At 45.8% G+C, this 17,601-nt stretch overlaps 1 protein-coding gene across 2 annotated transcripts in view; it reads left to right on the top strand.

Annotated features, from left to right (window-relative positions):
* CCNDBP1 (cyclin D1 binding protein 1) overlaps positions 1-17,346 on the top strand; it is a 78,742-nt gene extending 61,396 nt beyond the window's left edge. For both annotated transcript variants that reach the window (XR_012641716.1, XR_012641719.1), the window contains one exon: positions 17,074-17,346. The gene's annotated coding sequence lies outside the window, so the exon portion shown is untranslated. The remainder of the gene's footprint in view (positions 1-17,073) is intronic.
* Positions 17,347-17,601: the final 255 nt, after the last annotated feature.

Genomic DNA, 17,601 nt, shown 5'->3' with positions numbered 1-17,601 from the left:
AGGTATAAGTAGGGAACCTACAGCACCATGATTTTTGAGTGCTTTTCACTATCTATCTGCTGGTCAGATAAGTGACAGCCTCCCAAGGCTTCTGCAGCTAAGAGGGTCCCTAAGCCTTGTCCCTTATTCGTCTTTCCGTGGAATTGAGTGACCGATCCTGGCTTGGCACCGCTAGAATCGAGAGATGCAAGGAGGGTAAGAAGCACCCACACCTGATCTCCTATCTTTAGTGTACACATATTTTGAAATAGAGCTCTATACTTTGTTTTCTTTCTTTGGGATTGTAGCTTCAGTTTTGTAACTTGTTTGTGTGTGTAACATCTCTACATTTAAATAAGTAGGCACTAGCAATTTTGTAACCACATGATTAGAATCTAGTTTAATAAATTTTGGTAACCATTTGTGCATAAGCCTGACTTGTTTCTCTGGTTTACTGTAAAGCAGCCAACACAATTAAAGAACCTCAGCCGTTTTGGCTATAAAGCCTGGCCATTAGGTGAGAGTACTAAGAGCCTAGCGTTGAGTTGTGCCGCCTCCACGGGGCAAACTCTTGGGGCACCTGTCAGTCAATCCTGACTGCCTGCTGCGAAGGAGCTCTGAGCTCTAGCAGTTAAAGTCATGGGTGTGGAGAGGCTCTTAGTACTGCCATTGGGGCACCTGTCAGTCAGTGTTGACTGCCCACTGCGAAGGAGCTCTGAGCTCTAGCAGTTAAAGTCACGGGTGGTTAGGACCTTGGGGCATCCGTCAGCCTAGCCCGGGCTGCCCGCCGCGAAGGGACAGTGCGTCCTAGCGGTTAAAGTCACGGATGGTATAAACGGGCATAGCTGGCACCTCACCAAACATCCTGGCCATCGGCTAACACAGCCCAATTTCAGAAGGGCAGGACTTGCAGAAGTTCTGAGGCCCATATCCTGCATTGATATTCGCCAACATTGGCAGCTTCAGCCTGACAGGTCAGATGATGAGATATTGACCTTTGTGGCCCTGCCTCAGGTCAGGAGTTTCAGTGCATCTTGAGGGACCCCAGCCGGGGCAGGTCCTGGCCTGGCTGATTGCACCACTCCCGAGGGGCCAGAGCAATTCTTGGCCCTGGAACCAGTCCTTGCTGTGCTGCTGGCTCAGCCCGGCAGACAAAGTCACCTCCCAGCAGGGCTGGTGAGTGTGGCTGGGAGGCAGGGCTTGTGGGAGTGGGTCTGTGGGGAGTATTTATGGGGGGGTGCTGAACTGTGAAGGGGCACGGAGGATCTGTGTGTGTTGGGGCACTAGGGAGTGGGGGTTCAGTGAGGGGTGCTGGGCAGTTGTGGTGGGGCTGTGGGCAGGGGTGGTGTGCAGGGCGCTGTGCATTTGTGGGTGGGTCTGTGGGGGTGCTGGCCATAGTGGGTCCAGGGGGGCTCTGGCCATAGGGATTCGGGGGGGTGTTGGATGGGGGGGTGGGGATGTGTGGCGTGGCATGGGCCAACCCCCGAGGGGAAGGGGCATGTTGGCAGCACAAGGCCGGGCAGGCCACTGTGCAACTGGCAACTGCCCGTTTGTAAATAGTGCCCTCGCATTGGGTGGAGCAGGGCCGCCCCTGCCATGCCAGGCCCCATTGCCCCTCGCTGGCCCCTCGCTCTGGGGACTGACCTCCATGCGCCAGGCCCCATTGCCTCCATGGGAGCCCTCAAATATGTTTGGTGCCGGGCCCATAAAAGGTTAATCCGGCCTTGCGTCCTGCGCCCCAACCCCTGTCCTACCCCTGATCCCCCTCCTGCCCTCTTAGCCCCTCGGTCCCAATCCAGAGCACCCTCCTGCACCCCCAACCCTTCATCCCCAGCCCCACGCCAGAGCCACAACCCCAGCTGGAGCCATCACTGCCCCACACACCCCAACCCTCTGCCCCAGTCGAGAGCCCCCTCCCACACCCTGAACTCCTAATTTCTGGCCCCACCTCAGAGCCCTCATCCCCTCCCGCACCCCAACCCCCAATTTTGTGAGCATTCATGGCCCACCATACAATTTCCATACCCAGATGTGGGCCCTCGGGCCAAAAAGTTTGTCCACCCGTGGCTTTCGTGGTCAGATCAGATTCCTCTAATATGGTACTTGTGAGGCTAGGCATTATACTCACACATGAGAGGCTGTTGTAATGACAAAGTGCATCTTACTGGACATCTGCAAATTCAAATTATCTGGAGCTTACTTAGGAAGTGTTACAGGGAGCTCAGAACTCTGCACCCAAGTTATTAAATAAATATATATAAAATTACAAAAGCAAGTACTTCACAAACAAATGTCTTCAGCATTATCCTGTTTTATATCAGCTGCAGTGACCACAATGCTGTTATCACAGTATGCTTCCTTAATATTTAAAGAGCTGCCAAATGCAATTCTAAACAAAATACAACTTCTTGCACAAACTCACACTAAAGAAATTTTAAGAACTACTTTTCATAGTATTGAACTCTTTCAGAATGTTTCTATCTCTAATACTGCAGCTTTTGACTGGGACTTGCAAACACTCCCCAGGTCAAAGTAATAGTTGGTGACTATTCCTTCTGTGGCTGCAATTTAAACTTCGTAACATCTCTACAAGCCATTGTAGCAGCACCATTTTAACTTAAGAGGATTACAATACGAACATCCATAAAGATGCTCGGCCAGGTTCAAAAATGCCAGAGAGCTCAAAGCCCTGCAGCTCTTCCTGCTCCCCAAACCAAATATTGACCACGGAAACCATGGAACAGTCCCAGATTTACAGAAAGAGGGGAGGAAATAGAGCTTAGGCATGTTATCATTGCATTAACAAGACAGGCTACATTCACACAGGAAGAACATAACAGTCAAGTCCTACTCTAACAGACAGCCCCAGCAGTGAACTGTCCTGCTCCATGGCCTTGCGATTCTCAGTCTCAGCAACAGCTTCATTTGTTTACTGCAATGAAGTTACCAATAACTTTGCAAATAGATGTGGCCAAGTGACTGGCATAGTTTAAAGGAAGTGAATTTAAAAAGAGATCCAGGGGCAAAGGAAAGGCAGTAGCATTTGTGGACCTCAGCCCAGAGTCATCCTTGTACCAACAAGGCAACTAACAGAAGTTACTAGCTCACAGACCCTGATTCTCATGGGGGACTTCAATCACCCCAGTATCTGATGGGAGAGCAATACAGCAGTGCACAGACAATCCAGGAAGTTTTTGGAAAGTGTAGGGGACAATTTCCTGATGCAAGTGCTGGAGGAACCAACTAGGGGCAGAGCTCTTCTTGACTGCTGCTCACAAACAGGGAAGAATTAGTAGGGGAGGCAAAAGTGGATGGGAACCAGGGAGGCAGTGACCATGAGATGGTCAAGTTCAGGATCCTGACACAGGGAAGAAAGGAGAGCATCAGAATATGGACCCTGGACTTCAGAAAAGCAGACTTTGACTCCCTCAGGGAAGTGATGGGCAGGATCCCCTGGGAGAATAACATGAGGGGGAAAGGAGTCCAGGAGAGCTGGCTGTATTTTAAAGAATCCTTATTGATGTTGCAGGAACAAACCATCCCGATGTGTAGAAAGAATAGTAAATATGGCAGGCGACCAGCTTGGCTGAACAGTGAAATCCTTGCTGATCTTAAACACAAAAAAGAAGCTTACAAGAAGTGGAAGCTTGGACAAATGACCAGGGAGGAGTATAAAAATATTGCTCAGGAATGCAGGAGTGAAACCAGAAAGGCCAAATCACAATTGGAATTCCAACTAGCAAGGGATGTTAAGAGTAACAAGAAGGGTTTCTACAGTTATGTCAGCAACAAGAAGAAGGTCAGGGAAAGTGTGGACCCCTTACTGAATGTGGGAGGCAACCGAGTGACAGAGGATGTGGAAAAAGCTAATGTACTCATTGCTTTTTTTGCCTCGGTCTTCACGAACAAGGTCAGCTCCCAGACTACTGCACTGGGCAGCATAGTATGGGGAGAAAGTGACCAGCCTTCTGTGAAGAAAGAAGTGGTTTGGGACTATTTAAAAAAACTGGACAAGCCCAAGTCCATGGGGCCGGATGCACTGCATCCCAGGGTGCTAAAGGAGTTGGCGGATGTGATTGCAGAGCCATTGGCCATTATCTTTGAAAACTCATGGCGATCGGGGGAGGTCCCGGATGACTGGAAAAAGGCTAATGTAGTGCCCATCTTTAAAAAAGGGAAGAAGGAGCATCCGGGGAACTACAGGCCAGTCAGCCTCACCTCAGTCCCTGGAAAAATCATGGAGCAGGTCCTCAAGGAATCAATTTTGAAGCACTTGGAGGAGAGGAAAGTGATCAGGAACAGTCAGCATGGATTCACCAAGGGCAAGTCATGCCTGACTAATCTAATTGCCTTCTATGATGCGATAACTGGCTCTGTGGATGAGGGGAAAGCAGTGGACATGTTATTTCTTGATTTTAGCAAAGGTTTTGACACGGTCTCCCACAGTATTCTTGTCAGCAAGTTAAAGAAGTATGGGCTGGATGAATGGACTATAAGGTGGATAGAAAGCTGCTAGATCATCGGGCAGTGATCAATGGCTCCATGTCTAGTTGGCAGTCGGTATCAAGTGGAGTGCCCCAAGGGTTGGTCCTGGGGCCAATTTTGTTCAATATCTTCATTAATGCTCTGGAGGATGGCGTGGATTGCACCCTCAGCAAGTTTGCAGATGACACTAAACTGGGAGGAGTGGTAGCTACGCTGGAGGGTAGGGATAGGATACAGAGGGACCTAGACATATTAGAGGATTGGAGCAAAAGAAATCTGATGAGGTTCAACAAGGACAAGTGCAGAGTCCTGCACTTCGGACGGAAGAATCCTATGCACGGCTGCAGACTAGGGACCGAGTGGCTAGGCAGCAGTTTTGCAGAAAAGGACCTATGGGTTACAATGAATGAGAAGCTGGATATGAGTCAACAGTGTGCCCTTGTTGCCAAGAAGGCCAATGGCATTTGGGGATGTATACGTAGGGGCATTGCCAGCAGATCGAGGGATGTGATCATTCCCCTCTATTCAGCATTGGTGAGGCCTCATCTGAAGTATTGTGTCCAGTTTTGGGCCCCACACTACAAGAAGGATGTGGAAAAATTGGAAAACATCCAGCGGAGGTCAACAATATTGATTAGGAGGCTGGAGCACATAAATTATGAGGAGAGGCTGAGGGAATTGGGATTATTTAGTCTACGGAAGAGAAGAATGAGGGGGGATTTGATAGCTGCTTTCAAGTACCTGAAAGGGGGTTCCAAAGAGGATGGATCTAGACTGTTCTCTGTGGTACCAGATGAGAGAACGAGGAGTAATGGTGTCAAGTTGCAGTGGGGGAGGTTTAGGTTGGATATTAGGAAAAACTTTTTCACTAGGAGGGTGGTGAAACACTGGAATGCGTTACCTAGGGAGGTGGTGGAATCTCCTTCCTTAGAAGTTTTTAAGGTCAGGCTTGACAAAGTCCTGGCTGGGATGATTTAATTGGGGATTGGTCCTGCTTTGAGCAGGGGGTTGGACTAGAACCTCCTGAGGTCCCTTCCAACCCTGACATTCTATGATTAACATTAGAGACCAAGTGGAGGCATAAGCCACCTCCCATTTTTAGGGGCTGCCAGTGTATCCTCCAGTGCAGTGCCTGCCGTTAGTGTCAGCATGAGGCCTACTGAGGACCTATATTTGTGTGAAACATTTCAGAGTGGCAGCCGTGTTAGTCTGTGTCAGCAAAAACAACGAGGAGTCCTTGTGGCACCTTGGAGACTAACAAATTTATTTGGGCATAAGCTTTCGTGGGCTTATCTGATGAAGTGGCTTCTAGCCCATGAAAGCGTATGCCCAGATACATGTGTTAGTCTCTCAAGTGCCACAAGGACTCCTCGTTGTTTTTGTGTGAAACATGTTTGGTTCAGTCCATCACAGTAGGCAGCACTTTAAGGTAGGTAATACAGTGATAAAAGTAGGGTGACCAGATAGAAAGTGTGAAAAAGTGGGACAGGGGGTGGGGGGTAATAGGTGCCGATTTAAGAAAAAGCCCCAAATATTGGGACTGTCCCTATAAAATCAGGACATCTGGCCACCCTAGGTAAAATGATGGAAATAGATTAGCCTGGGACTCATGCATGTTGTCTGGGGTAGTGCTGTGTTTCTGGGCAAGGGTTTCTAATGCTATTTAAAGGCAAGAATGAGCAGGGGCTTTGCTGGCTTGTCATCCTGGTTCTCATTTTTTCCACATCACAAATTACAGTACAGGTTGGGACAACTATCTGTGTATGTGGGACATCTATGTAAGGCTTAATTGATTCTGACGTTATACTCGGTAACTCTGCCCCACCCTCTGGAGTACAGATAACATAACATAACAACTGTTCTAATGATCCCCTATTCCAGTCTTGTTTTTAACTGGCTGAGTACATAGGTGCTGGAACTAGGGGTGTGGGGTGTGCTGCCCCACTCCCTGGCTTGAAGTATTTTCCATTATACACAAGGTTTACAGTTTGGTTCAATGGCTTTCACCACCCACACTATACAAATTGTTCCAGCACCCTTGGCTGAGTATGCTGTTAGTCACTACCTTGATGGGAAGACATTTCTGTGAAAGCTGGTCTGATCTGATTCTAGCTACAGTGATGTCCCCGTGCTCTTGCCCTTTCTTGCAGATGAATTAACCTCACTTAACAACCTTATCTCTAGATGGATTATTCCCAACACAATGCCAGACTCTAATTGCAGCTACTATTAGCTGGAATGTTGGGAGCAATTTTGGCTGAGCAGTTCAGAAAAAATCCACCTTTCTGCTTTCATTTTAGGCATCTGGACACCTGTCTCCTGCTGAAACCCCAGAGTGGTCCACAGACTGGGGGAAGATGAGCATTCATCCTCCCAAGTTGCATACATGGCCTGCATGCTCAGAGGCTACCTACCAGATTGGGGTCCATTCAGAATCTGACTTCTTCCCCCCCCCCCCACCCGCCTTATAACTTCTAGCCCAGTCGTAAGAGCATTCACCTGGGATACAAGAGACCGAGATTCAATTCCGCCTTCTCTGGCAGAGGGGGAGAAAGGATTTGAACAGGGGTCTCCTATCTCTCAGTACAGTGCTCTGACCACTGAGCTTTGGGATATTCTGATGCGGGGCTCCCTCATTCTCTCCTGTTGAAGCTATTCCAACTGTGGATAATAATGAAAGAGTGATTAGAGCAGGGGGACTCGACCTGGGGTCTCCCACTGGGTGCCCTAACCACTGAACTACCAAGTCATTCTCTCTCTCTCTGTCCCAGTGACTGTTCAACTGTGGATAAATAATTAAATAGTCATTGGACTGGGGTGGGGGAAGGACTATGTAATTAAATAATATAATTATATTATAATTAAAGTGTTCTTTCTCTCCTCCTATTTCTAGTACCTAGATCTTGGTACAGATTCTTGTAATAATTTACATCTGCATTTAAGGAGAGAGGACTCTATTTACTCCCTGTGGTCATCATTGATACATAGGTTCTGGATTTCTGGTGGCAGAAAGCCAAAACAAGGGATGGTGTTTACAGGTGGCACAAATTGCCCATATCCCCTGATCTACTGAGGACCCTGGAGCTTGTTGGTACAGCCCAATGGCTGCATGGGCCTGGCTGGTGATGGGCCATGATTCAATGCATCTCCTGGGAAGCCCTTGCTAGTGCTTTTCATATGGATCTAAAGTTTAAAACTTAAAGCTGCTCTCCTCTGACAGAAACACCTTGGGAGAAGGCAGCAGTGCAGCCACTGCCTGTCCTTGGGGCCGACTTTCCCTCCTGGTGCAGCTATCAATTCTGAAGCACTTAGAGGAGAGGAAAGTGATCAGGAACAGTCAGCATGGATTCACCAAGGGCAAGTCATGCCTGACTAATCTAATTGCCTTCTATGATGAGATAACTGGCTCTGTGGATGAGGGGAAAGCAGTGGACATGTTGTTCCTTGACTTTAGCAAAGGTTTTGACACGGTCTCCCACAGTATTCTTGACAGCAAGTTAAAGAAGTATGGGCTGGATGAATGGACTATAAGGTGGATAGAAAGCTGGCTAGATTGTCAGGCTCAGTGGGTAGTGATCAATGGCTCCATGTCTAGTTGGCAGCCGGTATCAAGTGGAGTGCCCCAAGGGTCGGTCCTGGGGCCGGTTTTGTTCAATATCTTCATAAATGATCTGGAGGATGGTGTGGATTGCACCCTCAGCAAGTTTGCAGATGACACTAAACTGGGAGGAGTGGTAGATACGCTGGAGGGTAGGGACAGGATACAGAGGGACCTAGACAAATTGGAGGATTGGAGCAAAAGAAATCTGATGAGGTTCAACAAGGAAAGTGCAGAGTCCTGCACTTAGGACGGAAGAATCCCATGCACCGCTACAGACTAGGGACCGAATGGCTCGGCAGCAGTTCTGCAGAAAAGGACCTATGGGTTACAATGAATGAGAAGCTGGATATGAGTCAACAGTGTCCCTTTTTGAGTCTTCTCACAGGCTTACTCCCACTTTTGCATCAAGTCTGGTCTTCTCATTCTTCTATTCAGTGGTGTACAGTGCTGTGACCCTACCTGCTTCTCAGTGCCTTTCCCTCTTACATTTAATCTTGTGGTCTGCCCAGTCTCTTCTTCACTCACTCTTTGTCCTCCTCCTCTTTGTGTCCTTGTGCCTACTTATATTGGTCTCTTTGCTTGGAACAGCCTCCTTCTTTCAAATCACTCCTTTAAGGTAACCTCTGCACTATATTGCTCCTCTGATGCATAAAGAAGGCCTTCAAGTGTTTAGTCATCTTAATTATTTTTCCTGCTTGTTTTTTACATTAGAAATTCAGATCTTGTCTACCCAGTGTGTCATAGAAGATTCTAGGGATGATTAGGGACTATGACCTCACAAGGAACTGAAACTTGAAAAATTTAAAGGGAAGAGATTTGATTTCTTTATTCAAACTGTTTAAAATGTGTTGTCACTTTGGTTAAATCTTGAGGGACATATCCACATGCATGAGAAATTCTCTACCCAGCCTCTTCAATTTAGAGCTGAAGAGTCCTCCAGCAAAGACAGAGAAATAAGACTTGATAGTTCTACGATATAAAGCAAGCAGAAAATGTAGATTTAAAAAAAATCCACTTGATCCATCAATAAAATGCAATAAAAAATACCCTCACAAACTTTTCACATCTGTGTTACCAGATGCCTCTTTCAGTAATACCTGGTATTTTATCATTTCTGTTGTGTCTGGCTCTGTTGGGACTAAAGTGAACAGGAGCTGCATCTGTCTTAGGTTGTAAATTCCTCAGCATAGGAATCTCCTCTGTTGCTCTACCTATGTGTTGTAAAGTGTCATGCCCACCTATGGCATTATATCAGTAACATAGATTTTCCTTGGCTTGTGTCTCTTGTGCTCAGCTGGCTCACATCCAGCTACAGGAATGTGTTACATCTATCAGCAGCACAAAGTAGTGCTGCACCCTTCAGACAACCAATTTTGAGAACCCTGTACTGTACCCATTCAGCCTTTAGACTGCAAGTATCTGTTACCCATTAGACAAAGCCATGGTGCTATATAAAAGTTAGCAATAAAGACATGTTTGGCAAACTTGTGGTGCTCTTGTTACTCACATCCATTTATAAGCTGTTGAGTACATTTATTTCATTCCTATCATTGCTTATTACCAAGATATGTGCCCAGAAAATTTAGTCACCCTTCAGCACTGTTACAGACAGCATTTCATATTGCAGCTGGCTGACGTGGGAGGTGGACATCTTCACTATCGGAGTAGTTCCGGGGTTTATTCTTTCTGTAGAATATTTCAACACTTAGCAGTTACAGAGTTTCTGAAACACTATTCACACTAGACCATTTCTGCATAACAGAGACAAGGTATCAGAGTAGCAGCCATGTTAGTCTGTATCCGCAAAAAGAAAAGAAGTACTTGTGGCACCTTAGAGACTAACAAATTTATTTGAGCATAAGCTTTCGTGAGCTACAGCTCACTTCATTGGATTCATGCAGTAGAAAATACAGTGGGGAGATTTTATATACATAGAGAACATGAAACAATGGGTGTTACCATACACACTGTAATGAGAGTGATCAGGTAAGGTGAGCTATTACCAGCCGGGGGGGGGGGAGGACAAAAAAACCCTTTTGTAGTGATAATCAAGGTGGACCATTTCTAACAGTTGACAAGAACATGTGAGGAACAGTGGGGGTGGGGAATAAACATGGGGAAATAGTTTTACTTTGTGTAATGACACATCCATTCCCATTCTTTATTCAAGTCTAAGTTAATTGTGTCCAGTTTGCAAATTAATTCCAATTCAGCCATCTCTCGTTGGAGTCTGTTTTTGAAGTTTTTTTGTTGAAGAATTGCCACTTTTAGGTCTGTAATCGAGTGACCAAAGAGACTGAAGTGTTCTCCGACTGGTTTTTGAATGTTATAATTCTTGACGTCTGATTTGTGTCCATTTATTCTTTTACGTAGAGACTGTCTGGTTTGGCCAAGGTACATGGCAGAGGGGCATTGCTGGCACATGATGGCATATATCACATTGGTAGATGTGCAGGTGAACGAGCCTCTGATAGTGTGGCTGATGTGATTAGGCCCTATGATGGTGTCCCCTGAATAGATATGTGGACACAGTTGTCAGTGGGTTTTGTTGCAAGGATAGGTTCCTGGGTTAGTGTTTTTGTTGTGTGGTGTGTGGTTGCTGGTGAGTATTTGCTCCAGGTTGGGGGGCTGTCTGTAAGCAAAGACTGGCCTGTCTCCCAAGATCTGTGAGAGTGATGGGTCATCCTTCAGGATAGGTTGTAGATCCTTGATAATGCGTTGGAGAGGTTTTAGTTGGGGGCTGAAGGTGACAGCTAGTGGCGTTCTGTTATTTTCTTTGTTGGGCCTGTCCTGTAGTAGGTGACTTCTGGGTACTCTTCTGGCTCTGTCAATCTGTTTCTTCACTTCACCAGGTGGGTATTGTAGTTGTAAGAATGCTTGATAGAGATCTTGTAGGTGTTTGTCTCTGTCTGAGGGGTTGGAGCAAATGCAGTTGTATCGTAGAGCTTGGCTGTAGACAATGGATTGTGTGGTGTGGTCTGGATGAAAGCTGGAGGCATGTAGGTAAGCAAAGCGGTCAGTAGGTTTCTGGTATAGGGTAGTGTTTATGTGACCATCGCTTATTAGCACTGTAGTGTCCAGGAAGTGGATCTCTTGTGTGGACTGGTCCAAGCTGAGGTTGATGGTGGGATGGAAATTGTTGAAATCATGGTGAAATTCCTCAAGGGCTTCTTTTCCATGGATCCAGACGATGAAGATGTCATCAATATAGCGCAAGTAGAGTAGGGGCATTAGGGGATGAGAGTTGAGGAAGCGTTGTTCTAAGTCAGCCAACAGCACCCAGGAGCCAGAGCTTGAGTGTGGAATGTGATGAGTTCTGTGCTGCTAACGACTTCCGATGTCTGCCTTTGGTGCAGGGAGCTTGTTTATAAACAGAGGCAAGGCGATTAAGATAACAAAAGGCTTGTCATTAATTTAAGGATCGTTAAATGCTCCTGAAAGCCTTCCCAGGCACTTCAGTTAAAAGACAGGAAACAAAGGGTAGGAATAAATGGCCCATTTTCAAACTGGAGAGAAGTAAATAGAGGTGTCCCCAGGGATCTGTACTAATCTGGGATCAATGCTGTTCAACATATTCATAAATGATCTGCAAAAATGGGTAAAGAGTGAGGTGGCAAAGTTTGTAGATGATACAAAATTACTCAAGATAGTTAAGTCAAAAACAGACTGCAAAGAGTTACAAAGGGATCTCACAAAATTGGGTGACTTGGCAACAAAATGGCAGATAAAATTCAATGTTAAATTGAGATCTTGGACTCATTTTCAGTATTCTGGAAGCACTATGTTTCCAGAGTACTGCAAATGTATAAGAATCCTTCTCATTGCCCCTGTATCATCCTGAACTCATTCTCCAGCTTCAGAAGACTTAAAAATTATCTCCAGTCATCAATGGGACAGACACAACTGAATAATGTAGCTGTCCTTAACATGCAGGTCATGAGGGGGGGCCATGTGTCCCCTTTTGTGTCCCTCCAACATGGTGCCTGTAAAATTACTGCATTTCCTATCTCTCTTTCATGTATGGCCTCTGCAGAGCAACATTCTATAGATCGAGGTGGCCAAACTTACTGACCCTCCAAGCCGCATATGACAATGTTCAGAAGTTCAAGAGCGGGGATGCACCTGTTGAGGCTCAGGGCTTCAGACCCATGGGAGGCACCTGCCTGGATGAGAGGATTCAGCCATGCTTCTGCTGAAGCCCCGAGTCCTGACAGGTGTGCCTGGGGTGAAGCCCCAAGATCCCCCTTCCCATTGGGCAGAAGCCAGAGGCTGTGTATGGGGGAGAATGTGGGGTCACCCCCCAATTTTTGCCAGGGTTTTCTGGCCCCACTCGGTCACATGGTGCCACCAGGCCCCCTCCCTGAATGGCAGCTGCTGGAGCTGGCAAGCTGGAAGCTACGGTCATGGGGAGAGGCAGCAGCAAACAGGAGCAGCAGGGAGAGCCGCTGCTTTGCTGCTACCTCTCCCCATAGAGCTGAAGCTGTAGCCCCTCCCTGCAGCTCCTAGCTGTTTGCCACTGCCCTGGGAGCTGCAGGGAGGGGCAGTTGAGAGTAAGAAGGGGGGCATGCCTGGTGGGACATGACTCAAGCTGTTGGGTGGGGCCCGAACAGTTAAATTGTGCTCCCCCATTCTCAGCAGGCACCAGTCATCTCTGGCAGAAGTCCCTACCCCTACCACCCTGCTGCAGGGCAGAAGCCACGAGCTCTCCTCCCCCCAGTCTGGTAGGCAGACAATCACCTTTGAAACCATATTTGGAGCACTGCATTATGATACATTTGATGGTTTGGATGTTCTCATTGCAGTTTCACAAAAGTGTCTCTGACTTTCCACTTGACTGCACGTCCTATAAAGTGTGGCCAGCAGAAAGATTAATTCACCTGCATGAGCTGGGGAACTGCAGTCTCCTCTAAACAGGGGAAACCATTTCAATCTGGCTCTCACAAAACTCAACCCACACAACTCCCCAGCAAAGATATTACTGTACATTACAATAGTTACATCAGCAGATTTATTGCAATTGGCTGATCCGAGCCCCAGAGGATGGAATGCTGTTACCTAGTAATTATTCAAAGCTGGTTTTAAATGAACTCTTTGATGAGTTTCGCAAACGCCATGCTTAACCCCAATGTGCTGACTAGATATTGTAAATTGGCATAGGACATTTTGAAAATTCATCATAATTCTGCTCCATCTGAAGCAGAGAATCTAAACCAATGACCACCCAATAAAGGCTTATTCTTTTGGTGGTTGTGACTGCCCGTGGCAAGAGAACTGGGATAGAGAATTTACCTGCTAGATACTTGTAATGGTTAGTGACATCCAACTGGGAATTGCTGCCCACAGCCTTGGTGCTGATAGATTTTCAGACCTCCTGGGGTCAGAGTATATTCTTTCCTTTTTTGTTGTCATAGTAAATCCAATTAACTTAGTAAGCATTCACCTCTGCTAACACAAAGGAGCTGTTGTATTCCAGGTCCATGACAACTTCTTTGCTGGCTCTGACAGAGAGGCAAGAGTACACCAAAATATATCTAGGTTACAAGAGAAATTAAGTGACTGCCTAGGGCACCAGGAACCTAGTGAGATGGACCTGATTTAGGAGTAGGAATGTTGGGTGTTAACTTTGCTTTCTTCTGAGGAGTCGCATCCAGAACCTGTAAGGTGAACACGGTTCTTTTTTGATGAATCAGCTTCTATTCCAGACATGAAAATTCCTGTAGGGGAAGGAGAAGAGGGAGCCTGACTAATGATATTTATGTTGTGCTGGAAGATTGTTTGTTATGTACATGGTGCAATACCCTGTGTGATCCTTGCGAAGTGACTGATCCCTTCTCTGTGGAGCTTGGAGCCCAAAGGCACAAGTGGGTGTGATACTGTATAGTTCTCAGAGTGGCAGATGCTCCTAGCCAGAATGCTTCATGAAACAAGTTCATATGGGAGGATCCCCTCTGTGTGGGAAATACATGTGAGTATACAGGAAGGAAGTTGATTCTCCTGAATCACATTTATGCCTGAGCATGTATTCCTTTGATATTGGCAGCTGGAGAGATCACAGCATAGAAATTCCAGAGATTGAATTTACATTGATTACCTAAAAAGAAAAGGAGGACTTGTGGCACCTTAGAGACTAACACATTTATTTGAGCATAAGCTTTCGTGAGCTACAGCTCACTTCATCCGATGCAACTGTAGCTCACAAAAGCTTATGCTTGTTAGTCTGTAAGGTGCCACAAGTCCTCCTTTTCTTTTTGTGGATATAGATTAACACGGCTGCTACTCTGAAACAATGATTACCTGTAACTTAGTGCCAATGGGAAATGGGAGGCTCCTCCACCAACTTTTCTGAGTCATATTGTGAAAACCATTATGTGGACCTGGGTAAGGGTATCACTAGTCCAGCTGGGACAACTTTAAAATCCCCTCACTGTGTTGTCAACCCAATCACTTGTGATCTCTCCTTTCCTTTCCTCTGTTGTGCTGCACCATGTTTCACAAGTGCTTCAGATGCTCGTGTTTTGTAATAAGTGCATAGTAGCATGGAGCAGAACAAAGGAGAATGGAGGGAAGGGAAGTGAAAGAAGGAAAACTGTGGAGAGGGAGGAAGGGACATTAAAGGGGTGGGGCACTCACCCATGTACTAGTTCTCCCACTCACACAATCCTTTCTCTTTCCCTGCATTCCCTTTTTCCCTCCTCTGCCCCTCTTTTGTGTTCTGGTCTCTGACAAGCAAATGATAGACTTATATACAAAGGTTGGACTAGGTGACCTCCTGAGGTCCCTTCCAACCCTAATCTTCTATGATTCTATGAATGTTGTTTGGCCCTTGCTTTATTTACTGGACACCATCCAAAACCTGCACTGAATAAAGAATGATTAGTTTCATTATGGGCATTTCTATGGCATTCATCACCATAGTATACCAGTAACTCACAAATATTCTTGAATGTATTTTCACAGCTCCTGTGAGACAGGTAAACAGTGTTGTTCCCCTATGGGGAGCTGAGGCACAGTAGTGTTAACTAACTTTGGATGTCTATCTCATGACAGGTAGGCCTGATTTTTTTCAGAGCTCTTTTAATCGTGCTTTATATGCTCTAACAGTTAGTTGTCACAACACCTCTAAGGGAGCAAAGAGTTGTTAGATTCATTTTACTGTGGGAGACATGGAGATAAAAAGGTGAAATGACTTCCCCATTGCCTTGTAGTGTGTCATTGTAAAAACCAGGACTAGATCTCAAGTCCACCTGACTCCCAGTCTTGTAGTCATGTCTCCAGAGCATCCACTGATTTCAATTTCAGTTGTGAAAGCTTGGCTTAGCTGCAGATTGGGCCATCAGAAAATGAACACACATTCAGTGGTCACCGGCTTTGGTTTAAGAGGCTTGCCCAGCATCACATAAGTCTAGAAAGATGGAATCCAGTTCTCCAGAGTGGCATGCAGTTGCCTTAAATCATAAGACCATTCTCTCTCTTCCTGCAGTGCCCAGTTTTATTCTCTGTAGCAGTAGAGAATGAGATAAAGCTACTGCAGATAATCTGGTTCAAAACACAATCTTGGTTCTCTACCTGGGCACTAGCCATCCTGTGACTGAATGACACAGGAGTCCTGTGATCACGTCAGTCGAGCCCATATCATAATGCATATGTGCAAGGTGACAGAATAAAGGTTTCATCCATAATGCCGGTATTTCCTAACTTTCAAGTGCTTGAACTTGCAACTTTATTTTTATTTTAACATAACTTTTAAAATATAATTTCCTAGCTGTTTCATTAAAGGAGAAGGTCAAAAACAAACAACTGGATGAAGCTGTAACACTTGGACTTTCACTTAGCATCATCAGCAGGGTTTGAACCCAAGTACAGTTAAGTGTGGCTAAATTAATGGGATTTGCCTCTGTCATATTAGATATCTGCGTTCTATTCCCTACTGATGCAACCTCTCAGTGGGTGTAAGGCTTGCTCATTGATAATGGTTGAGAAGGGCACAGACTAACACCATGCACTGTAATAGAAGAAGGGAGTCTAAAACCCATGGTCCGCTGGGAATGTGCCCTGTTCTGGGAACCAGATGGAGGGTTCTTGCCAAGAAGCCAAAAAACAAGCTATCCCTCACGAACCACAAGTGGCAAATGGTGAATTTTTGATGGCTTATTATTGTCAAATTGCATGCGTAAAATTAGAGGGCAGGTTGAAAATGGAGCTCCAAGTGCTGAAGCAGCAAAGGTCAAATGTGTTGACCCCTCAGTGCCAGGAAGCAGAATATTTTAATCATCCCCTCTCTGGTATTCAGGTTTTACAGCATTTGTTAGAGATCCAGCTGTGCAAATCTAGGTCTTGTAAATAGTTCCAGGAGGATCTGAAGAAATGTTGCTAAAATGGAAAGTGTGAATATTTACCACATGCTGTCTTCAGTAATGTACAGGATCTTTCCAGGGGTATAAACATATTTATCAATGCATAGGTTTTTGTTCCTGTCATGAGTGGAGTTGACGTTTGAAATAAACATGGGTAGGAATTCTCAAGGACCTCAGGACTGAAATAAATAAAACCACTGAAATACACCAAACCTTTCATTACAGACATTTAGGAAGTATTTATTCTTTTTCAGTTAAACCATCTGGTCTGTGGCTCTCAAAAATTTTGGTGTGGAGTGCATCTTACCAGAGAGAGAGAGACTTGTGGACACCTCCCCTCCTGTTCATGATTGTGTGACATCCCTGTAAAAACTGCTTACATGGAAAAGTAACACTAGCAAAGTATTTAAGTATTTTAACTACAGTATCTTTAGATCAATATGTATTTGTGGTTTTTGAGAAGAGTTAATTATACAGATTCTTTTTGTTCTTCATTTCATCTCCCTCTCTCGTGCTTTCTATTTCCTTCTCTCGGCTTCTCTGAGTAGTTACTACAACTCCTGAGGAAGCTTGTAGAAGGAAGGTAATATGGATGGGGAGTATTCAGCTGTTGTGACCTGCACTGGATGTGCCATGTTTGTCTTTCTTCCACAGGACAGAAGCGACTTTGTCTGTACAAAGTGCAAGCTGGTCTCCATATTGGAAGAGAAGGTTCAAGGTTTGGAGAAACAAGTATCGACCCTGTGTTGCATAAGAGAAACTGAAGATTTCCTGGACAGACGTCAGGATATGCTTCTATGGGCACAACGTTCTGAAGATTCAGAGCAGGCTGCGCAGTGGGGACAGAAGGATGGTGAAGAAATTTGGCAGCATGTGACCTCCAGAAGAAGAAAGGGGAGCGTCCATGTACCAGCAACGCAGATACAGGTAAGCAACCATTTTCATGTTCTCTCTACAGGTATTAATGCGGAGAGTGGATTAGATGATACATCTGAGGGAAGGGAACAGAAGGAGACTCCGCCAATTGGAAGGCATGAGATGCACTGTCCTAGGGATGGGGGTTCCACGATTACCGCTCCCAAGAGAAGGAGGTGGGTGGTGGTGGTCGGGGACTCTCTCCTCAGTGGAACTGAGTCATCTATCTGCCGCCCCGACCGGGAAAACTGAGAAGTCTGCTGCTTG

Source organism: Natator depressus, chromosome 13 (assembly GCF_965152275.1).
Source record: "Natator depressus isolate rNatDep1 chromosome 13, rNatDep2.hap1, whole genome shotgun sequence".
NCBI lineage: Eukaryota > Metazoa > Chordata > Testudines > Cheloniidae > Natator > Natator depressus.
This window is presented reverse-complemented; position numbering and strand designations above follow the sequence as displayed.